The 19,795-nt window shown below is 32.7% G+C and overlaps 1 long non-coding RNA gene across 9 annotated transcripts in view; it reads left to right on the top strand.

The window, feature by feature from the left end:
• LOC118193129 (uncharacterized) overlaps positions 1-19,795 on the top strand; it is a 156,962-nt gene that overhangs the window by 120,726 nt on the left and 16,441 nt on the right. For 3 of the 9 annotated variants that reach the window (XR_015038683.1, XR_015038680.1, XR_004758885.2), the window contains one exon: positions 10,485-13,494. The exons of 1 other annotated variant lie outside the window; for it this stretch is intronic. This is a non-coding gene — a long non-coding RNA (uncharacterized LOC118193129). Of the gene's footprint in view, positions 1-1,111; positions 1,174-10,484; positions 13,506-14,849; positions 15,924-19,795 lie in introns of those variants that run through there. 5 more of the 9 variants (XR_015038681.1, XR_015038682.1, XR_015038677.1 and 2 more) reach the window with 4 other exon arrangements.

Raw genomic sequence — 19,795 nt, 5'->3', positions numbered from 1 at the left:
CTCCGTTAAGGCATTCCTTCCCTTAGTCAGGGTGGCATTTTATGCTTTGCCCTAATTAATTAACCTAATCTAACTTATCGACAGTTTTAAGATAGTGGGTATTTATTTATGTAAAGGAACAAGTCCTGGATCGCTACGTTGTTCGGAAGAAAAAGTAGAGAAAATTTAGAAAGAGCTTCAGCAAAGCTCACTCAAGTCCACAAGCCAAGCTAGCAATGACCTTATGATCCTCCAGACCCACTTGAACACTTGTAGGTTCAGTAAATAAAGCTTCATCATCATATAATACGTTTTGCTTGTTTCTCTCAAGAAGACATGAGCATAAGAAGATATGAAAGAACTAAGAAGAATATGCTAATAAAGCAATCATAACTTTGATTTAGTACCTAAGTCTAGTTATATATCTAACTACACCTGTTTACCCTTTCTTTAATATGACGAATTATCGCCTTTACAAATAAAGAGAAAATAAAGTTCAGTAACACAAACAAAATGTTAAACTTAACTTTAAAAGTTTTATTTAAACCACGTCTTACAACTAAAATTTAACAAAAACTAGACATCTCTGTTTGCTGAATTTCAGTAACTTTTCTGTTTGAACAAATACAACACACAGTCTACTTTTAACTGCTAAGTAACTCGATAAAGCAAATAGGGAATTATATGCTTTAATAAATAAAATTCACTCTCTGAATATCAGAAGTGAGCTAGGTGGACACCTTTTAGTCTCAGGCTAATAGTCTATGACAACCGTCTTTATAAGAAAAAGAGCATCTGTATGCTAGGACAATTTTATGAAGGTTTCTGCCTTTTCGAATACTAGCCGATTTACAAGCCACGTTGTGATGAAATGTTATGAAGCAGTTCTGCAGCCAGCCAGAATCTTTCGAGATTCACACTCACGTGCAACTACTGAAATTTAGGCGTCTTATCTATGGTGGGCTTAACACTGTATTTAAATTAAAATTCATGGAACATTGAAATAAGCTAGTAAAGCTATAAATTCGTTGCAACCAACTTTTCTGCAAAAGAGTTCGTCTGTAAATGTACAGTGTTTATAGTGACTGTAGAAATTTTTCAAGTCCAATAACAATATTTAATTTTTTTTCAGTTAAGAGGTAGATAATCCACTACCCTTTACAGCTTTTACAGCCATTGACTAGGGATTTATAGGTAATATGTTACAAATAATTTAAGTAAGCGATTTTATGTTTGCTTCTTTTCCGCAATAAATATACTCTAGTTGATCTGAATGCGGAACTATATAAATTTTATGGTTAAATAATTCATGCTTTCAATTTCAGTTACTTTTAAGTCACTTAGTGTACGGAAACCCATCTCACAACACGAAAGAAAAATAATTTAGGCGTATTTGATCGACCGAATTTGCCCTTTGAGTCTACGATTTAAGTTTAAGTAAGCGCAGGTGCAGTTTTGATCGTGAGAGAAGTGGAAGTCGATACAACATTTCTTCAGGTGCTTTGATAAGAACTGAGATAATATCTTCCATTCTTCCATTTTCTTAGAAACACAAAGGTTCTGTATTCAAAAACGCAAGTCAGAATGCTAAATAAAGTTTTCAGAATCAACTTTAAACACCGTAATTAAATAATTAAATGCCTCTTAGTCGTCCATAATTACCATAATTAACTGTCTTTTAGTCGTCCAGATTAGCTTAATATTGGCTTTATTATAACAAATAGCAACAGAAAAGGCTACATATCGAATCGTAAGTTAAAGATTATGATTTGAAAGTCATAGTAAACATTTAGACAACGTCACAGCCTTCTGCTGTTGGAGACAGAATATTGTCACACATTCAAAGAAAAGAAGCTATCGTGAATTAAACAAAAATTGAATCTCGTTCTTAATACAATCAATCTGACAATAACAACAAATTTTTTTCTTACTTGTCTAGATTGAAATCTGAAAGAGTACAATTACTGGCTGAGGCATCCAATTCATCGTTACTGATAGCTGCAACTTAGGAAAAGACTGTAATGAACACTGTGACACTACTGAGCTACTCGATGAGTCTGTGACACTATTCAATGAAGATATAATTTCATATTCTTGAAAACAAAACAGATAGTAATTAATACTTAACGTAATGGTAAAAATATACAACTATTCTGTTTCAAAAACGTTACTCAGAAAGAATAAATGATCAATTTTGAATGAGTACGGCAAGTGCAGATTTAAACTCTTTCAAGAAATTCTTAGTTTCCTTTTTGTGATACAGGTGAATATCACTAACTCTAAATGATGAAAACAAAGAGCATATTATTGAAAATACGACCATGTATAAAAGTGCTAACGAAGAAGTAAAATGTCAGGTTTTCTTAAGCCAAATTAAAAAGGTCAACAGCTGAGTTTAAAATTCCCTTAACGATCTTAGGAACTGTGTATATAGTGCTCTAATGATTACAAGATTTTTATTTTTTTTTTCCAATTCTATTGAAGTTTGTATTTTCATACATCTGCTGATTACTTTGCTTAACTTTTACTTACGTCGAAAAGGGTGTAAAAGGAATTTCTTCTGCATAATGTATTTACTATATTTCTGTTTGAGTAGTAGAATTAAATTATTTCTTTGGAATTATTTTTTAGACTTATAAGAAAATTCTCAGATAATTATTTTAATTTTCCTATTTGATCTTGATGTTTAATTAAAGGCACTTGAAATGTGTCAAATTTTGTGAATATTTAGTTGAATGGTGAATGCATGAATTTCAACATTTAGCAGAATTTAAACATTGCGTAGAAAGGCCGAATCTGATCTGACAGATTCTGCAGGTTTTCTGATGTAAAAGTAGCCACAAAACAAAGAATAACATCTCAGAATAAAGAGTCAAAGAACGCATTACTACGCAGTTTTATTTGCCCAAGTAAAATAGTCATATAAATTATCTGCTCGAAGTCCATTATCTTGGAGGTTAGCGACTTTGTATTAGAAAAGCTCTGTAACCCCGTTCGATGTAGTATGGTCGATTAGTACATGTAGTTTGGTAGTACGTAGGTAGATATAGTAGGTCGATGTAGTATGGTAGAAAATTAACAATTTGCTACCATAACAATATCATATAGCTAGTATGGCTCGATGCTACTAATATGGTTCGATGTAGCTCGGTGGCATGCTCGCATTGAAAGACTAATGCTCGATTTTGGTATGAGACATTGATCCGTTTCAATCTCCAGTAGGAACCGTCTTTTGTTTCATTTCCTGCTTTTTTTTTTGTCATTGTACCGCCGCTTCAATGTTCGATGTTCGAAATATTTCATCTATGTGGGGTTTTTTTTCCTGGTCCTCATACAGAGTTTTAACGTCTTATCCTCTTTTCTGCCATGCAGAATCTCGCGCCATTGCAAAACTCCAGTGTTTGTGCAAGAAATGTTTGCTATACGGTGTCGTTAATTGTAAAAATGATACTTTTTCTACCGTTACTTTTGCGTTTCGTGACAGCTACTAGTTTGTATTTCTCCGGCAAAAACCGCAACGAATTTGTCATTTTCTCGTTCCGAAGTTGTCGTTAGTCGGTCGTAAGTTACTCTATGCAAAATACAGCGCTGAGTTATATTCCCTCTTTTTATTAAAATTTTACTTATATATTTATTTTTTGTCATGAAAACTTAAAATTTTATTAATTAGGAAACAACGTTCATGTTAAGTAAAATTAATTGATATTAATATACATAATTTATATTATGTAGAAGAATGTTAATCACATTATTTTTTCTTCCTTCAAAAAATAACATTTGTACTTAATCAAAGGTTTTGATGCGTAATTCCAACTACTCATTCTATTATTTATTTTGTTTTATTGTAAATTTAGTAAAATCGGAATAATCTTTTTTCCTGCTTTGAAAATTTGTTCTTAAATTTAGAATCAACATAGAAGGGGATAATAAATTATACTTTCCCCTTTGACTCTTAAGAGAATATAAAAACTACTTTCCAATCCGAAATGGATGTTATATAACCAAAATTATTTCGGAAAAAAAGAAAAACATTCCAATTATATGGTTGGAAATACAGTTCCAAAATCAGATTCCTTCATTCCCGCGACAAAGAGGTGTGCAAAGATAGTGACAGCCCAAACCTGTACCTAAGATTTCCGGGCCCATTCTTTATCTTGGCGCCTACTTTCTTTATCAGGAAACAAGTTCATGATATGATATTGGAGAAGAGCACTTTCACTGACATTGCCGTTATATGAGCAGAAACGATAGCGACATAAATAAAAAAAATTCCAAAAGATAATAGTGTCGAAAAGTAACAACGTGATACTGATGATTTGGACAATGTTTTCATATCGACGTAATCGTGTGTCGTTTCCTGTAACCATGGATACATTGTCATTAAGTTTCCATTGCGTGCTTTACGGTTCAAATGTAGAAACTACGAACCCTTTCCTTTTATAATAGTGTCTGCATGCGCGAGTCTGTATATGTATGTATATAATATGTGTGTACGTAAGTGTTATAAGTAGGGAGGTTAGAAAGATCATAGAGAACACAAAAAGTTGACAGGGAAGGGAAAAGGAAAGAGTATGGCTGTTAGAGACAGGGAAGTTCGATGAGCTAGTTGTCAGAAGTGATACTCCAGAAGTGGGGAGAAACGTATATTGTCAGACATGGGAACAAATGAACGTGATGAAACTTACTTGCAAGTGTCTAAGAAATGCTACATTTGTGAAGTGGGAAGGGTAAACTTCAAATTGTGTGTATAGGTTAGGATGAATGAAGATCTCCCTCTTGATGATCCCGTCAATAGAAGACAATTTAGATCCGGAAGTACAGCAATACTCACGGATAACTATTTAACAAATTTCTATGAGACCATGTTTCATCGCTACATAGTACATCCTACCGCTTCTGGCGAAAAGTATTTACCATTTTAATTTTTTTATCGCCACGTAATTACCATTCTGTGGCTGCTTTAGATTGGCTCACCCAGTGATACTACAAACAACTTTCTCAACATTGCTAAATGAATACCAAACGCCATGTCTGAATTTACACTGAGTGTAAGCATAGTATATGAGAAACGGGGGGGGGTAATAGAAATCGATGGAATTTGTTAATATTTTTCAATCAGTTTGTACTCTGAGGTTCTAGTTCTAGGCTTCTGAAATCGAAAAATATTTATCTTTGGTGTCGATTCAGAATGGGTAGCATATTTTTTAATTACTGTTTGATATCGCAATAACGTTTCACATCTAGATGCCTCTTTAACAAAACGCAAATCTGCTCAAATATAAGGGTTTTTCCCTCTAGTGTTTCCAAAAAAAACTTTTTCTTTGCTTTACAGCACTTGCACTACTCAAAAGAATCCAAAAACATAGACTAAAATTATTTAAGACTTCAAGAGTTATTTGAATATGACAAAAAAAAAAAAATACAAGCTAGGATTATCTGCCTATGGTGAAGAATGCTTTTGTGGAGTTCTTTCTGAGTCAAACTGGGCTGTATATACATTATACATGAGCAATTCCACTAAAATCTTATGCAGGCATATCCTGAACCTTTCCTATTCAATAGGATATATTCAAGAGCATGAACCACTTGATGGCGCCGGGTCGAATTCTCGGCACGAACTGCTGATACTTCGGAGTTTTAGCCGCATGATTATTGATAGACTCCGTTAATAAATTAAGAAACAATGGTCTTAGAGGGAAAGCTTGACGAACTTTGTGAGCACATTTAAAGGACTCGTAACAGTTTTTGATTTAAAAAATAAATATTTGCTAAGGTGATATGTGAGCTATTGATGCCTTAGTGGATTCATTAGTCTTAATAGACAAGTCCTATTTTCATCAGTTCGTCTCTATCTTATTTTAATAACAATGAAAAACTTTAAAATTATCTTTAGTTAATCCCACTTTTCTTAAATTTTATATTTTTCCCATTTTTACTGTCAAAATAGTGTGGGAATATTGAACGGTTAAATGCTAGTTTGCTCTCAACCGAGACTTTCTTAATGAAACCAAATGCTTTCCGTTCCATCGAACAGTGAACAAAAATCAGTCCTTTCCGCCGTCATGCAAGCTGTTAGGTTAGCTTTACTGAGTATTCCATAACCTTACTAAAATCGGAGGAGAGAGCTTTTAGATTCCCACAAAATTTTCAGAATTCCCTATCAAAGACTTTATATTCCATTTAAAAAGGTAAGCGATTTGTTAGCTATTCTTTCTTCTACAGCTTTCTTAAGGTTTGTGGTGATAGTTTTATACATATTGTTTCAAGTTCCATATGCGTTAGTTTACTCCATAATCGACTTTAAAAATTTTTCTTATGATCTGCAAGTTTGGTGTATAATGTAAAATGTTAAAATGTTAATGTCACTATTTGTGTAAAACTTATTAAAATCCATTTTTATTTCAGAAATTCATAAGAATTTTCAACCACGTTTTCTAATTAGGTATCTTAATTCGCGTGTTTTAAGTAAACTATGTGAAATTCGAATCAACTTCGCGATCAGACTGCAATTGTATCATCTAAAATGGAAATTCATTAAGCCAGCTTTTATTAGACCTTGTAATTGATACTTATTCTACGCCATTTATTATATAAGATTTACTCAGTGCAGCCAACTGGTTCTGCAACACACACTCACAAGCAAAAAGTAAGAAAAAAAGATAGGAATCATTTGATGTTTTATCTATCTCAGCATTTCTGTATTGATTTGCATTCAGATCCAGCGGCTGGGCAAGCCTTGCGGCAGCAGCAGATAAACCTGGATCTTGTATCTGGGTCCGGTTCCTGTCGGTCAACTAGCTGAGAGTAGTGGGCAGTAAGAATCAAGACACTGGATGCATGAATAAGGCTGCTTTTCAGGTCACCGAAACGTTCATCCGATTCTAAATTTTATTTCTTAAGACTTCGAACTGTCTTAAGTCAGAGAAATGCTATGACCTCTTCGACTAAGTACCAGGGTGTGATAGACCGAAGGCCGTATTTTTGGTGGCATGGTGCTGAAGTCATAGTATGTCTGAGGACAAATATGAGTCACATACTGTCGCAAACCTGGGGGCAAAGAAAATGAAATAAAGTGTCTTGAGGATATGGGAATAGTAATGATACTTATATGCAAATGTTCAGTAAAATTGAAAACCAAATTGTGAAAGAGATTGCGGTTTGAATAAAATTTATTTCTTAAAGAGAACGCTTTAATTCAGGTGGAGAAAATTCCGACATCAAAAGCGAAAACGATTAATAAGGAATTTTTGCAAATTCTTGCAGGCTGTGACGTCAAATGAGAACGCAAATGACTTGCAAAGTGAAAAGTGTTCTCAGTATATGAGCTACAGTGAGATACTGTTATGAAAATTTTACTTGTGTGAAATTCGAAAGTGAGAAGTTTATTAAGTGTGAGAAGTTTATTTCGAAGAATCTAAGATATAATGAGAAGATACATACAAGGCTTTGAATAATATTTTTCGTACAAAGCGAATTTCCAGTTTTGATTTTCAATGTGTATTAATTTAAAGGCACTTGCTGTTCATAAAACTGAATATACATTTTAATATTTTTTCGAAATCAGAATAGGGGAGTTCTATAAATCCGTAAGAAAAATAAAAAAGTATTCTTCTACTTTAATTTCAGAAAAGTATTTTCTGCGTCTGCATTTATGACGTTTCTTCTGTCATTCATAAAAATGACTGGTATTTTTGCAGCTAGAATAGGAGATTATAAGTTAAGATACAACTGACAATCTTTGGCAGGTTATTCAGAAATTCAGGTGCGGCGCTTCAAAACTGATAAGTCACCAGATGTTCGAGGGATGCAAACGGAAGTCCCGAATAGTAAAAGCAGCTGTATCATTTCAAAAGATGAATGACCCTTGGTCCACTTAATTGGATCTTCTTGTACAGCAACATTAATGAATGCTGACTTAGAGCACGTACTATGCGATTTATCGGTATATCCGTGTAAGAGGGAGTGTGAAGAGAATGTAGGAAGCTAATAACTAGAAACTTATCAAGCACTTTTCTTTCCTGCACGCTAATTTATGTATGCATTACACATAGTACGGTAACACTAATACGACGCTAATTTATGGAGTTATTTTATCAAAATTTAAAGGATTTTCTAAGATTTCTCTAATATCCGATTATGCTGCAAGTCTCTAATAAATGCCCAAATTTGCAATTTTTATTATTATTGTCTAATTTTCTTTATTTTAATTCTTGTTAAACCATTTTCATATTTAAGTAATTCCTTTACGCAACTTTTTGTTGGAATTTCTGTAGAATAATCCTGCTTCAAAATCCAAACCAGAACTCTGAATTACTCTAAGGTTTGATAAGATTTTGGGAATATGAGTAAAAGTCTTTTTCTGAAGATAGATAAAATCGTTTTCCATTAACTGCTCATGCCGACAAACAGTTTCATTATATCAGATGATTTGTGCTCTTTAATGAAGAAAAATTTATGTATGAAGAATATAATAATAAATAGAAACACAGTTAGGCTAAATGGCAGTCTTGATCTGAAACAACAATGTTGAATACGTGTCTAAAATTTGATTTTATAAATGTAAATTTCAGTTGAAAAGTGTATAATATGACAGTTAACGTTAGTAATGTATCAACGGGAGTTAGTAAACGTTAATAATGTTTTGTAATAGTTTAATAAAAAAATGAGAATTTACTTGATTATTAATAGCATGAAAAAATATTTTTTGGATATCACTAATATCAGTGATTATCGGTGTTTTTGCAATTTTAATACGAGTTGCCTCAGAGAATAAACCGGGACAGTTTGTTTTAATTCTTCCGATAACAAAATTGAATATTTTGAATTCTCTTGCTTATATCTTTGTTAAAAAAGGAATCATTTTATCATTTTGTTTTTTCATTATAAACAATGAAACAAACACGAAAATTCTTACCTTCTCTCTTTACGTCTCAACAGAAAATAAATTTCGGATGGTGATTCTATTTATCTTGCTAAGCGACAATTATATTACAGTTTATCCAAAAATAACCGTGAATAAATCCAAGTGCAGAGTTTTGAAAGAAAATTCATGTGGATACATAGGGACAAAATCTGAATGTGTATGTTCGACCCACAGCAAACTTTATAATGAAAAATGGCCCATGCCAAACTTTGTACGAAAAAAATATTTAAAACGTTTTTGAAAACTGAGCTTTTATTTAAAATTAATACGATAATTAATGCACTAAAAGAAGAAAAATAATTTATCATTTATTTTAATGAGAACAAGAGATTAAATTTACAAAATAATAAATTAAATAATGATTTACAAAATTCCTGGGCCCACGAGCAACCGAGCGGTAAAATTCCTGAACACTGGTAGCTTCGATTCCAGGCGAACGGGCTGGCTGCGTGGGCCTTTTCGTGGTTTGCAACATATGTAACTTGTATAAGAGCCAGTTTCCCTTAGAAAGTCCTCCACGAAGGCTGTAAGGTATTTCTCCTGCTTTTTTAGAATTACATTTGTGGTGTAATGGCCAGCACACTCGGCGCATACCGAGAGGCTCATGGTTCGAGTTCCGGCGAGGGCATTGCTCATTTTTCATCTCTCCTGCTTCAAATAACCTAATGTCTCTACATTTATGCCCAAACTAAAAAAAGTAATGGATGATGATTCTTCACCACCAGGATTTGGCGATTGGGTCCCTTAATCCCCAGTCGCTCTTTAAAAGGGGGAAATTCTCCCGCCTTCTTAGTATGCCTTAGTGGTGTAATGACCAACACAATCGGCGCGTATCGAAAGGTCCGTGGTTCGAGTGCCGGCGAGGGCATTACTCATTTTTCATCTCTCCTGCTTTAAATAACCTGTCTTTGCAAGGCATCTGTGCCCTTAGCCAAATAGCCCTAGTTAGCTTTGCCATAACCAACGAAATCGAAATTCTTGTACAATTTTATGTTATGAATTGTAACAACTGGGGACGCTCTTTATAATTTTATGCAGATAATGGATTATACTTTTGACATAGCAATTAGATTGATAGAATTCGTTATTAAGGTAACACACGTTTTTAGTTTTCATTTTTTGTTATACAGAACCCGCAGAGATAACATGGGCCTGCAAAACTCCTAGCTCGAGACCTGCTATATAGGTACATTTAGTTTTTAGACATTCGTGTTTAATGCTCCGATACCAATCCAGCAAACTTCCGTACCTTAGATTTGTTGAAACAAATATTAGGCAACAATTGGAAAGCTTATTTTGGTTAAGTAAAAACACAAAGAGCTGCAGTTCAAATTTAAAAGAGATAGAAGAGAATGACTGATGTGATCAATATATTATTCCTTATGTAAGTTTAATCTATGAAGCTCACTATCAAATGTAAATCAATTTCAGAACTTTAGTAGCAATAATAAATATTAATGTTGGAACATAATGTATACAATACTGTGAAACCACAGAACTTCTGAAAACAAATTGGCGCCGTTAATTTTTCTCTTAACTCAGTTGTATTATTTATAATCCAAAATTCTTAATCTCTTTCCAGACCACCAGAGACTGAGCGGTAAATTTGCTGAACACTGATAGTTCGACCTGAGCTCAAATTACGTCGAACGGTTTTGGCTGCATGGAATGTTTCGTGATTTTCCCCATATGTATCGTGGATAAGAACCAATTTTTCTCCAAAATTCCTCCACGAAGGTGTCCGTCCCAGGAGGAAAGTATCCGTTGTGCTGCTTAATCAACTAACCAAACCAAACATTGGAAATTCTGGGATAAAAACATACATTGTAGAAAACGACTGCAGTGAAATAATAGCATAATATTTTGATAATTTTATTGAATAATCTTCAGACGTATGTATTTTAAGACGTCTGAAGAATTTAAGAATAATTTTTCTGTTTGTTATGTTGATTCTGTGTTGTTATATGTATATATTGTTATATTAAGATTAAATTATATTATGTTACATAATATACTAGTATTTAACACTGCTTCTCGTTAACTGCTTTTTTTCTCTAGCATTTGACACAATGTACAGATATCTTTATTGCTATGCCCTAGTATTCTTGCATTATTTTATTTCATTTGGCATCCAAACACACTTTATAACTCGCTATACAGCCGTTTGTGATCCGTCCTTAACAATTGTCCACCAGTGTATTTGACATAACCTAGAAACTTAAGGATTTATCAAGAATGAGTATAATGCTTGTAAACTATCACAGATAATGTTAATGAAGTTTTGGTACTTTAAACATGATGTCTTGAAACAAAGCTTCTTGATGGTTTTGATTTTCAAACTGTATCGCGATTTTTGCTAAACAACTGTAATTTTCTTTAAAATTTTCATGGTTAAACTGAAGCCCCTTCTATCTGTTCACCTGAAGCAAGTGCCTCACACTTGTGCTGGCTCGGGCTATCTGTGTAAAAACTTAGAGATTTTAAAATATTGCATGCACTTTAATTTTATTATTTTGAAATTATAGCTAATTATATTTCATAATGTATCATAACTGATAATTTTTATAAATATTTACATTATTTAGTAGAACCAATAAATAATGTTCTTAGTGTCACATATCATATGATTAGTTGTAAAACAGTCCTTTGACACTCCGTTAACTTCTGAAACACAATTCGGCATTTGTCGTTGGCTTTTAGTTTTGGACAATAGTGTTTCCACAATTTTAGTTTTATACATCGTTCGACTAAAAAATGCCTCTGCATTGCTATTCCATCCTCCAGCAGAATGCTCATTGCATTGATAATTCTGTTTCGTTTTTATTCTGCGTATAGTTTTTAACTGGAAGACTTTCCCTGGTCGACAACGCAATGCCTAACAATATTCTTTATTTGTCGATGTGTCTTTATTTAATTTGTGGTACGAATTTCTATATTTGAAAGATAAATTTCGAATATAAAAATAGAAGATCAAGAGAAAAAAAGTTAGTTTTAAAGCATAGTTATTTTTCAGAACTGTAAAGAAGTTAGTGTTCCGAAACAAATTATTTTTATGCACACTTAAATAATGAATTTTATTTTCCCAACGCGTAGTAAATATTGCTTAGTTATTTATAAATATTTTAACTCGAAATTAGACGCTATCATGACATAATGTTTTCGATCTAATTTGTAAATTAATTTCAGTTCAAAATATTATATATTGCTCTCAAATGTATAAAAAGTCTCAGAATTTTGTTTATCTATTTCACCATTCTAGGCATAAAATGATTTACATTACAATTACTATTACAAATTCTTCAAGAAATTCTTCAACAGAAAAATTTTGGTTTGAAGATAACTGAAAAGAGAAAAGTTGATCTTAAAAAGCGTGCGTCAAGGTTCTAAATTAATGGAGGATAATTTTGATTTTAAAAGTATTATTATATCGGTTTACAAATGTCCGCAAATGATCGTAATCATTTTATATAATGGGCTCCAGAAAATTATTCTTGATTTGCTTTATTGTTAATGAACAAGAGATCTTAAATTAGACATTGTAAAATTAATCTGTAGGGTTTTACTTTAATTTTCTAACACTTATTTTTATTTTGGAAGAAACCTTTTCTATGCATTCTAATTTCACACCTACGTTTTCCTACCAGAATGAGTTTTTACGATTACGATTTATGCAAATGAGGTGGTAGAAACGAGTATATAAGCTATATAAGCTGAATTCTAGGTCGCTTCAGGAAAGCGTGTTCTGCCCTTCGGCCGCGTTGTTGCTGCTAGTCTAAGCTTATTACTATTCTATGGCGTACTGCTACATGCCTACTAGTACAAGCCGGTGACCTTTAAATAAGGGCCAATTCCGTTAGTTGATTCTGTGCAGCTTGTTTAATTTAATTTAGCATTAGATAAGTTTTACATTTTCTATTTTGAGTTAAAGCCGAACTGAAGGCTTATTGTACGCTCGAGATGGGCCAAATGTTAATTCATTTTGATTTGGAATAAAATGTAATTTAACCCTTCTATGGACTTGTTACTTACAAGAACTCAGCAAACAGTCGGTAGTCGGTCTTCAGTATTCTAGCTTACAAGGAAATCGAGTTTAGCTAGAATATTACAAATTCTTAATTAGCGAGAGCTGGAAATGCGTAGCTTCACTTTCACAAAGAATTTGTTTTATAATTGTACTGGAAAATCTTTTGAAATTTGCTATAGTTTGAAGAACTTGCAGTTGAATCATGAAGGTTAGAAATATTGTAAAATTTAAGAAATCCGAGTATCATAAATATACAAAATATATGTGACTATATTTTTCCCATTTTCTACCATAAAATGCATGTAAATATTTTAAGGGAACATTTTATTTCTTACAACAGTTTTAAATAGTAGCATAACATTTTTAACATTTCCTGTCATATTTGAATAAGATACTGTTGTTGTTGACAAAAGCAAACAATTTAGCTTACCAACAAAGAAGAATGGAAACTTACATACTGACAAATTCATTATTTTCTCTTCCTTCCGTTTTTCTCAGTAATATTGTCTTTTTTCTCATTTCCTCTATTATTAAAGGTAGCATACTGCTGATCCAAAGCAGACCGGCTTTTAAGCAATCAACAGTACAATGTTTGTTAACTCCCGATTTACTTGGTTGTATTAAAATCTACGTCTACACTTAATCCAAGGGCCGTTAAGACACGAATTAAAAGTAATAATCCATACTACTTACATTTTAACTTTATTTTTCAAGCAGGGATATTTGATCAGGAGAGTTTATTTCATTTAGTTGAGCAAATTAAATAAGTATTCAAAGAAAATGTAAATAAAACATAAACTGTAAATAACTGTATATAAAAAAATAAACCTTATTAGAAATGAAGAAATTAAATTGTAAAGGCGATTAAAAAAGAATGTTTGTACCACCATGTGAACGATATCTTCGAGCTCAAACTCGCGTAAAAAGCTATATGCATATATATAATTTATTTCACCTACATTTAATACTTTATCTAAACTAGAATCATAATATACATATATAGACTCAGATTTAAGTAAAATTAAACTATGTATTGTTGTGAATAAAAAAACTCCCAAATACAATAAGATTATTTCCTATCTTTGCTGCTACATTACGCATTTTCTTTACCTTTTGCACTTTCCGTAGACAGTTTTGTTTTACGCTACCGGTTTGTGAGAGTAATTTTTCTATCATTCTGCAATAAATTAGGAAAAAATGATAGTTCTATTAAACCGCAACTCGAATAATCCACTTCCAATTAAGCGGTAATTGACTATATGGCAAAAATTAAGTCCTTCCAGAGACTAATGTTAAAAACTGCCCGAGGACTGTTAATAGCATGAGATTTCGTGGCTCTTAGCCCCTCTCTGTGTTTTTCAAGCATAACTATCGTTAACTTTGGATGTGTGTGATTATGGCAAAGCCTCGAGGGCTATCTGCCTAAGGGGAGATATGCCTTCGTGGAGGACTTTCCAAGGAAAACTGGATCGTATACATGTTACACATGAGGAAAACCACGAAAACGCCTATGCAGCCAGCCCGTTTGCGGGATTCGAACCTCGGACCGAACTACCAGTGTTCAGCGACTTTACCGCTCGGCCGCTGGCGGGCCGTTGACTTTGGATGCAATCAGTATTATCGATTGCTTTTTACTCCTGCAATAATCTTCCAAATTACTTTGTGGACAAAATACTTGATGAAAGTTAAATCATGAGGCTTTGTGTAAATATCTGTGAATGTTATGACTTGAAATATACTATGAGTAGGAATGGCTTCTGAGAAGAAAGCAAATTGTTCCAGATGTAGTTATTTGATACATCGTTACGAAATTTCTAAAAATTATATAACTGCCATATGTATTTATATTTCTGTATAGTTTTCAAAACAGATAGTAATGTAATCTCATGGAGCGAAATTTATTATTGTTTATATGATTTACAGCAGCCTTATTGGCATGGTGATAAAGGAGCTGGCAGCTTAGCCTTAGACACAGATTCGAATCCAGGAGAAGGCATGGATGTTTGTATGATTGCGGCGCTGGAGCACTTAAAGTACTGTCAAGCCGAAAGTTCTCTCAAGATGTTGATGGAAGGAGAAGAGATTCAGAAAGCCTTCGGATCCTTCTGTATTCTCCTTCAAACCTGGAACGGAGTTGGGAGAATTCGTAATATTATCTATAAGGTGCTTGAGGCCTAAGCCAACGATAGGCGCAAAACTTGCGTTCTTGGCGGCAATACTTTCGTTGATTTGATCTGATATCATTGTCATACAAGTGGAATATGTCACAACGACAACAACATGTAATTTGCCAATAAAAAGAATTTGCAATAGTATATGCAGTTTTCAGAAAAAGACAAAAGAATTGAGTGAAAAGAGGAAACAGGGGAGGAATTTTATTATAATGGAAATTTATTTTATTGAACGAAAAAAATGAAATGAATTTCATTGAAAGATATACAAAAGCCGATGAGAGTCAGAATGTATTGGAACACATTTAGTGCCTGATAGAGTAGTGAAATTCATCATTTATTTTTTTAATGCAATTCCCTCCCATTATTCGATCTTTGGCTATCGGATACTTCGTTTTATACGACATATCATCAAAATTGAAAATCAAAATACTAGAAATATTATTATTATTACTGTTATACTGCATATTTTACTCAAGATGTATTGTTCGCGTTTCTTTAAAATAGGTCACAATTCTGAAAATAGCAAGTGTAATATCAGCTAACCACTCCCTTGACCATGATATTGAGTAGTTTTTTCGCAGAGCAATTTCTTGAACTTTATAAAGTATGCTATCGTTTCCTTTAATATCCATCATAATACATTTCTTCTTTATAGTATAACTTTTATGCTGTGCAGTGTATATCGCAATGGATGTATCTTTTTTTCCTAATGATATTATTTTATTATTGTAGATTTTTAGGTTTAAAATTGTAAAACTGTACACCAATTTCAATCTGCAATTATTATATGTGTCTTTTCTTTCACGCCAGGTTTTAATTAAATGCTTTCTGCTCAGGAGACCTACTGTAATAACATTTCTTCAGTAATACAAGTATTATCTTATTATCCGATATTCTCGGTTACCTGACCACCATTCAGGCCCATTTATGCTAGACAATAGAGACTGTATACTGAAAACACATAACTACTTGAAAATGTTGTTTGTCTACCGTTAATGAAGATGAAGCACATTGTGTATTACGGCTTATTGCGTCAGATTCCTTTTCTTGTCGTGTTTTTCAAAAATCGAGTTTATGTCGAGTTACTACCAGCAAATGCTGATGAGCTGAATTACTACCGCTTATTGTAGTTACCCTAAATATTTTTGAAGTTGCTGAGTGTGTCAGGAAATTGCTTTTGAATGGTACAATGAAATACTGCTGAAATTAAGTATCTTATTAACAGCTAGAAACAGTTGGTAGTAGGACAAGATTTCCGTCCTTTCCTGGTAAAGTCCTTAGTAATGATGCTTACCATTATTAACGAAAGTAAACAACCCACATTTAAATTATTGCTATAAAAATTTATTAATAGTTATGATTTTATCTTAACATAAAATTTTTCTGTTCTCGTAACCTAACGCAAATTTTCTCTTAAAATTGTCATTGATTCTAAAAAAACTTTCTCTCCAATAAAATTTTTAATTTCGGTAGATCATCTACTCGCTTGCCGCTTAAATAAGATCACTGAACTAATAGTTAAATCCATGTTCGATTTCTTGCGAACTCATTGGTAAAGTAAATACGAACCATTTTCCTTCGGAAAGTGTTCTCTAAAGGCTTGGCTTCAATGTAAAGATCTCTCGCGTGCTTTGTCTTAAACAGCAATCAGCCAACTGAAGTTCATCTCTGTCTCCGAATCTCAATTTATAAATGGAGATGTAATAAACAATCTATCGCAAAGTCTGTATTGGCTAATCTATAAAATCTCTACCATTAATCCTTTCGTCCTCTCCTTAAATACTCTTCTATTATGCATATTCTGGAAAGGACTGAGGTGAAGGAAAAGATGAAGGAGTTCAGATTAAAATGTAGCAATGAAAACTCACTAAGAACACATATCATAAGAAAAGGAGGACGGGTTATGCGGTCTAGAATGAAATACCATGCTTCTGAAAAATTCACATTCCGCTGCAAAAATATTTTAACTAATGCAGTTAATTTTAACTAAATAAATAAAATTGTAAAAAATTGAAGACATTAAAGCGAAATTAGAAGCTGTCTAACATGAAAAGATCACATTAGAACTGAAACTGGTATACATCAGGCTAATCTGAAAACAGCAAAGACATTTCCAAATTGTCAAAAATGGAAGGTCAAAGAGTAACTTAGTAGCTTATTGGATCTCTGTTAGCTACTATAGATACTACACTGCAAAATATTCACAATTACTGTTTCCATTATTAGACATAAGAGACATTCGTGAGGTAGCGAAACCTGCGTCATCGTATGAAAACTTTAAAGAGGTTTGAAACAGGAATTTTTCGATCCTTTTTTGAATTATGTATCCGTCATAATCCTTTACCATGCCTGACAAAATGCGCGCAGTAATCATTGAGGTAGTAATGAAACGTCTTAATGAGGAAAGGACACCAACCATTGAATATTGTTTAAGAATCAGTGAACTCAGATTCTTTATCCAAAACGACTGAAATCGTAAAATGCGTGTGCTTAATATACATGATTTGAAAATTGCTTCAGTGTTATTTGCTGCGGACAGTTTATATATATTAAGCTTTATATTTTAGTGACTTAAGTTTAACATTTCGTTTCTCTTATCTCTCTGTTTAGAAATATATAGATCTTAACTTCTCCCTTTCGCTTTGTTTATGCATTATTTCAAGTGTTATGAATATTTGATAATAGAAAAAAAAATATGTTTAACAAACACGTTTTATTATTTGAAATTCCACGCTTTAGGAATATATGATTTCATTATTTAAATAATGTTAACAGACGCTGCAGCGTTTGTTTTAAGGGAAATACTTTCTGATCTATATCAGTTAATTTGGAAATTGATACCTTATACCTTACCTAATGTTTTCAGTATGCCTTAAACACGGTCTTAAGGTTAAAATATAATGCCTGTTTCTAGCAACGTTAATCTTAGGGTAAGCAGCACATTTCTATATAATCGAAAATTAAACAAAGACCGAATTTCAGAGACAGGCAGACTGACTAGCTTTATTGGTGAACTGTAGTTATTTTTATAAATAAATGAAAAATTTTTTTTCAAGTTTTGAGATGTAAAAAAATAATAAATTTATAAACTTGGCATCACAAAGAGAGTAGGATATTGTAATGACTTTCTTCTAATATTTTAACAGAGTAGTCGTCGCCCTTTAATTTTAAAAGTATAAGTTCCAGTATTACTCATTTAAAAATATGTAATAAATGACAAAAAATAGCATAGATTTAATTAATGATTTGGAATTATCGCACAAAGATAATATTTCTAAATTTCAAGACGAAATCAACTTTCACCTTTTCTTCCGTTCACTGAACTAATATACTGCTTTGTATTTCGGCCTGGTTAATTGTCACTTTTCTAGTAGCAAAGAGGGTATAGAGGTATGATCTTCGAAGTGGGCATAGAGGTTCGAAAACCTCAGCTTCTTCTCCGCATAATTTTAACTTTTTGGATACTTTCTATTTAAACTTGTAAAATTTCATATACCTTCAGATATGGTTTTCGCTACTCACGCGGAAGTCTACTCCTTTCATTTTGTTCGACTAACTCTTTTCTCCTTTCTCCGGTTTTATGCATTGGAATGAAGTGATAAACTCTTTAATGTTGATCAGTTGGTGATAGTACGGCAGAAAACAAATACACGCGACTTAACTTTGATAAGATGGAGAAGAAATTGATACAGCGTGAGGGGGCGTTCCTTCGGTAATCTGAGCGCCGACTTCGTTGGGATGAGCTCTGATCAATTACGTTTGACAAGGCTTATAAGGGTAATGAATTTTTGATGAAGGATTTTTAGCGAAGACTAATTTGAACATCAATTATTCAAAAGTTCCCTTCTTTTCCCACAGTTGGATTAAAATAAGTGAATACGCTTCAGGATCTTTTCAGCACGTATAGCATTTATTTTGCTTTTAAATTCGGTTGACCTGTCACAGAATCCCTTTGGTAAAAGCATGAGACAATTGGATTTAGTTCAAAATTTTAATGAATAAGAGGAAGAATGTACAGTTTAGTTTGAATGTTTAAGACTTAAGCTATTATTTGTCCCTCAGCGAATTTATAATCTAAGAATCTCGATTACATCTTTATGTTTCTTACGTACTTAATGTGTATCAGGTGCTTGAAAATGTTAAATATCATATTACTTCAAATCTAAGCCGCCCTTGAACTTAAGCTGTAGTAGAACTTTAAATCTGGAAAATTGAAAATATAATAATTATAAGGTATTTCTCCCGCCTTCTTAGCATGCCTTCGTGGTGTAATAGCCACCACAATCGGTGCGGATTCGAGAGGTCCGAGGTTCGAGTCCCGGCGAGGGTACTGCTCATTTTTCACGTCTTCTGTTTCGAAATAACCTAATGTCTATGCATAACATTTAAAAATAGGTATAATAATAATAGGTTTAATACTAGGTAGTGAAAAGTAAGAAACATTTTATTTTCTTTAATATATATTTATAAAAATTAATTACCTTACTTTTCAAGAAATAAGATGCTAAAATATTCGCTTTGAGTGCCACTATAAATTTATGTCTTAAAAATTTAAGGTTTAAATTCGAAGTAATACACTAAGAAAATATTACTTTAATTAGTACCATAAGAGATATACATATTTATTTTTCAAGTCTTCAAGTACACTGCTGAGCATTAAAATTGCTACACCATTGAAGTAAATGCACAACAAAC

This window comes from Stegodyphus dumicola, chromosome X1 (assembly GCF_044657685.1).
Source record: "Stegodyphus dumicola isolate Sdum_Otavi_A_Nest chromosome X1, ASM4465768v1".
Lineage (NCBI taxonomy): Eukaryota > Metazoa > Arthropoda > Arachnida > Araneae > Eresidae > Stegodyphus > Stegodyphus dumicola.
This window is presented reverse-complemented; position numbering and strand designations above follow the sequence as displayed.